The sequence below is a fragment of the Triticum dicoccoides genome, chromosome 4A (assembly GCF_002162155.2).
Source record: "Triticum dicoccoides isolate Atlit2015 ecotype Zavitan chromosome 4A, WEW_v2.0, whole genome shotgun sequence".
NCBI classification, from domain to species: domain Eukaryota; kingdom Viridiplantae; phylum Streptophyta; class Magnoliopsida; order Poales; family Poaceae; genus Triticum; species Triticum dicoccoides.
The window spans coordinates 686963666-686969233 of NC_041386.1; positions in this window are offsets into that span (position 1 = coordinate 686963666).

Sequence of the window (5568 nt, forward strand, 5' to 3'; positions counted from 1 at the left end):
TCCCCATTCCCTCCCTCCCTCCCCTTCCGCCGCGCCCTCCGCCTCCCCACTGTCCTAGCACCCACGGCGATGACACGAGGCCTCGCGCCCCCGCACCGCGGCATCCTCATCGTCTCTGCTCCGGCTTCGGGCCTCCTCCCCTCTCCAGATGGAGCGCTGCCGGACCTCTGCCAGGCCGCCGCAGCCGCAGCCCGCTCCCGCCCCGGCCCCAACCCCAGGTGCGGCGCCGATCCAGCCGCCAACTCACTAGCCTGCTCACGCACACGCCGCACCGCCCTCTCTAGCTAGATGAAGCACACATTTGTCTCAGCTCATGTCTCTAGCCTGATATCTTCTGCTTTGCAAAGAAAAATGAGAGGATATTACAGAGGCGACAGAACATTTACATGTGCATGGGTCGAATCACCTAACAGAGACATAGACATATGACCTTGACATGGTTACTGATATGATAATTGGTCCTGGCATATGACCTTGACCTTGACATTGTGCATTAGCTCTAAATTTCTCTCTTTCACGGTGAGACAAGGGACCGGTTTGCATCCACACTAGCTTGGAATATATTTTTGCTGTTGATGAGCTGAACAATGACAAACACACTTGATTGCACATTTTGTTCTTGGAAAATGAAGTATTGATTGCACATTTTGGCGTTGAGAACTTGGGATGGATGTTCAATAGTTTGTTAGTAGCTTGTCGGAAGTGATTCATCTAGGTGAAGATCTCTCTATTTTACTTGAAGCAGTAAGATCTATTAGATTTCACAATCCAGTGCAACAACTGTAAACTAAGCCTAAGGCCACCTAACAAAAATTTGGTTATCTTCATTTGCGCTAACCAGTTTTTTTGGCTACTGTTCTATAGTAGGAGTAGATTACAGTTTGTCTGAGCACAGCACGGTTCAGGAACAGAGATAGAAAAATGTTCGACTTTCTTTTGATTGGAGATCTTTTTTTCTTTCTGTTTTTAGACACAACGTAGATGCATGCTTTATCATTTTGGATTTTCTGAGCCTCCCATTTGATATGTTCTGCAATTTGTTTTATTTTTAGGTGTTTTTTTTCTGTTTCTGGAGACGCTGTCATTTGCAAACAATACTAAAATCCATGAGCTGAGACAAACGTGTGCTTCATATGTTAAGGGTTGAAGGCCAAATTCCACCCCCGCCGCCGCTGATGCTGATGCTAAGCTACTGCCGCTGCATTTTTCTGCTAATTGTTGTCGCTTGTAGTAGTTGCGTTGGTGTTGCTGCCGCATACAGGCCGGCCCTTAGGTTAGTTAGCTATAGTTTAGGATAATTGGCTTAGGTGGTTAGGCTAATTAGTGGTTATTAGATTTAGTGTTAATGACATGTGGACCAATGTGCCGATCACTGCTTTATGGTCAATTTGCATATAAACATATCCACTCAGGCCCCAGAAGCATTACATGGCCATTGATGCAGTAGCACTAGCTTGCACTGTAGTAGCTTGACTTAATGATTTGGAGTACCATAGTGATGCTTGCTTAAAACTGAAGTAGCAGCAATTGGTAGCGATAGCTAGCTTGACTGGATTATGTGCTTAATTCACTGAATTTGGTTGGTGAAGATGAATTAGCAGCTCCCCCATGTAGCTAGAATTGGCATGATTTCTATGGAGAATGACCAATTAAGCTTCTTACCCCTAAAAAAAAATCAGCTTCTTTAAAACTGACAGCAGGTTCCTCCCATGTTTCACTTTTTCTAGTTAGTTTCTTCCAGCTATAGGTTAGTTTACAGCTAGAATTATATATTTCAACCATTTATATGTTTAGTTTCCAGCTATAGGTTAGTTTACATCTACTTGCTGCTAATACAACATAATATTTGATATGAGCAGGGTGAACAACCTTCAGGTCCCGGGAATCTACTCAAGGCTCCAGACACTTCTTGTCTCACTTCTTTTATCATCGGTATAATATTCATATTGAGGAGTTTCTATAAGTTCATTGTTCTTACCTGCAAATTTAAAATGAAATCACAATCAATCCATATTAAGTGCTCATCCTAGTGGCAGGCAAAATAATTAGGGGAGTGTGTCATTCTTGCTATGGTCATGTAAGAGAAATGCTCTGCCTTGCTAATTTTACCATGAGATTTGGGGTAATCAGCTAGTTCTGGTCAAAGCAAGTGGTTTTCCTGAGCTATGCCTTGGTTAGAAAATGATGCATGATGGGCATCATGCATGTTATCATGCATGTTTTATGATCTGTTGTAAGTGTACTAATTGGTCTCTTCTGCTGCTTATCAGAGATGGCGGGAAGCAGCCACCGCCGCTCTGCGACACCGTAGTACGAGTTGGATGCTTCCGAGTTCTTCAGTATCATACTTGAGACTTCAGTATCATCCATGACGCAGGTATATAAAACGAGAGATCTCCCCTTCACCCATCTCATTATGATATCTGTTGTTTGCTACATCACTCATTGTCCCAAACTGCAGAAGCTGCCTGACAGTTTTATGAACATGCTGATGGGTGAAGATCCGCCAAATAATGTGATGCTGCGACAGGACGGCAGCGGGTTTCGCAGGCAGTGGGATGTGGAGTTGATGATCAAGGAGGGCCACATGTACTTGTCTCGTGGGTGGGAGAAGTTCTACCGTGCGTACGACCTGCGGCTAGGGTACTTCCTTCTCTTCAGGTACGACGATGACGCCACCATGCTCATCGTGAAGGTGTTCAACACGACTATGTGTCGCATGTGCTACGCTGACGATGATGATGCCGGTGCGTTCTGCCTCTTCTTATTCCTCTACATTTGGCTTTGTCTCACATCGATTGTTAACGATCATTGTTGCATTTTGGACAGGTAATGGGAGCAGCAGCAGCGACACTGGCTACAGCCAAAGCAGTAGCGACTATGGCTGTAGCGAAAGCAGCAACGATTCTGGCTGTAGAGAAAGCAGTAGCGATTCTGGCAGCAGCATAGACAACAAGAAGGATGATCCGGACTAGAGTGCGGGAGAAGAGGAGCAGAGTGGGGATGAGGAGCTGCAGGATGATGATGGGCATCAGGCTGAGGATGACCTAGCGCTGGTGGTGGCTGACCAAGGGCAAGAGATGGTGGTGGCTGACCATGGGCAAGAGATGGAGCTGGCTGAGGATGACCTAGCGATGGTTGTTCCTGAAGGTGGCCTTGCGATGGTTGTGGTGCATGACAATGACCACGCACCAGTGGTGGCGCCGGCGATCCCAGGCGACATGACCACGCCAATTGTGGTAGAAGACTACATCCCACTGCCTCCACCGCCTCCACCGCCTCGCCGCTCTTGGCGCATCAGGCTGAGGAAGGAGAAGGAGAAGAACAATGCATGAGAACTGAACTTTGTCAGGTATGTCAGATCTCCAAAATGATATATATATACTTAGTTACCTATGTTATCTCTAATACGCTTAGTTTCCTATAGGTTAGCTTCATTTTACCTAAGTTGGCTCTAATATGCAAACTTAGAGCTTATATGCTTAGTTTCCTATAGGTTAGCTCCAAAATAACTTATGTTAGCACAAAATGATCAAGTTTACATAATAAGCTTATAGTCTTCTTCTTATTCTTCTTCTTTTCCAAAATTCTTCTTATTCTTCTTCTAGTGTTCTTCTTCTTCTAGTATTCTTCTAGTCTTCTTCTTTTTCTTCTTCTAACTTCTTGTTTATCATTTTGCAGATTTGATTTAATTCACGGAAGCTTGCATGGATGGAGTGCTTCTTTTCCATTTGTGTTTTTATTTTGTATCAATGTGAAACTTTTGTGAATTGATGGATAATGGTGTTGGATGAACAATGTGAAACTTTTGTAATATGTAACGATGGAACTATGTGTTGGCCATGTATGTATATATGATGGAACTTGTGTGTTGGCTATGTATGTATATATGATGGAACTTGTGTGTTGGCTATGATTGTTATATGGATGCTTGTTGTATATATATGTGTTGGATATCTCAGAGGTGAAATAGTGACCTGAGATTAAGAAAAAAATAAAAAAAATGTTACTAATGGCGCACTACCATGTGGTGCGCCATTAGTATAGAATACACTAGTGGCGCACTGTGGGCAAAACTAATGGCGCACTGCATGGTGCGCCATTAGTATACCAGATACTAATGGCGCACCAGTGGTGCGCCATTAGTAAAAAATACTAGTGGCGTGATACTAATGGCGCACTGGTAATGCGCCATTAGTAGGCAAAACCATTGCGCCATTAGTAGGCCTTTTCCTAGTAGTGTGGAGTGCATCCATGTTGTGGCGACGAAGTTCTTCCCTCTGCTGCGAAGAAAGGGGCTCGGCATGGTATTTCTCATGGACGCGCGATGGATCGCCGCCACCATCTTCGCCGTCTTCACGGCGGAAACCAGGTGGACCACGCGGTCCATCGACCATCAAGACTTCAGCCGCAGGGTCGATGCTATCGCACTCGGATGCGGTCTCCGTGGAGCCAGTCGACAGATCGAACAGGCCGTGGAGAGTTTCGTCGGGCTCGATTCACGCGTCTTGATGGGTGGCCGAACGTCGAGACACTGCGCGTTTCACCCACCGCTGAAGCCGCGACCGGCCGGACCGCTTGCGGCGGCGAATAGCAGGTAGGGAAGACACCATCGGAGCCAACCGATACTGAGTCGACGGCTGCCGGAGAAGGACGCCATGAACGCGCGCGCGAAAGTGCGTCGCCCCTCGGACTGGGAACGCCTCAACGTCAAGGGGAGCTTCCTGAAGCCAAGCGGAGTCGTCGGCGATGAAAATGAGCGCGCCGAGACAGATCTAGCGGCCCTCAACCAATTGGCTGCTGGAAACCATGATGATGATGATCGGAAAAATTTGCAACTTCATCAACAAGTCGCTAAGACACCGGCCCCATGGTGGGCGCCAACTGTCGTGGTTCTAAGAATGGCAGTAGAAAGGGGGGTAGGTATAGAGAGGCAAGATCTTAGCTAATGAAGGTGTACACACGGGTTTTACGAGTTCAGGCCCCTCTCAGAGGAAGTAACAGCCCTACGTCTCGGTGCCCGGAGGCGGTCGACTGGATTATATGTGTGTGATGTTACAGGGGGTGCGAACCCTTGTGCCAGAGGAGGGGGTGGCTTATATAGAGTTCGCCAGGACCCTCACCATCCTCCATTACAAGGGCCTTAATATACATATAGTAGGGGCGTTACTGATAACGCCAGCCATAAGTGTTATTAATGACCTTAAAGACTATGGAGTGAACGCCTGCCCGTTACAATGTTGAGTGACTCATGATCTTCGGTAGGTTGAGTGATTCCTTGGATGGTCGAGTGACAATAGGTAGGGGTACTCCCGAGTGATGTGACTGGTCGAGTGGATTGCACTCGACATCTTTGACTGGGGGTCCCTTGCTTCCTCTTGGACTTCTTGTCTTCTAGGGTAGTGACCTTGGGTAGGACATATGGGTCGAGCCCATGACCCTACCCCAGGTCAGTATACTCATCAGTTGGTCCACCACTGGCTGCGTGACCGTCGCCATGGCGGCCACACACACATCGTCCCGAGGCGCCCGCTCAAGATCCACCATCAAAGCCACGCCTCCAAGCCG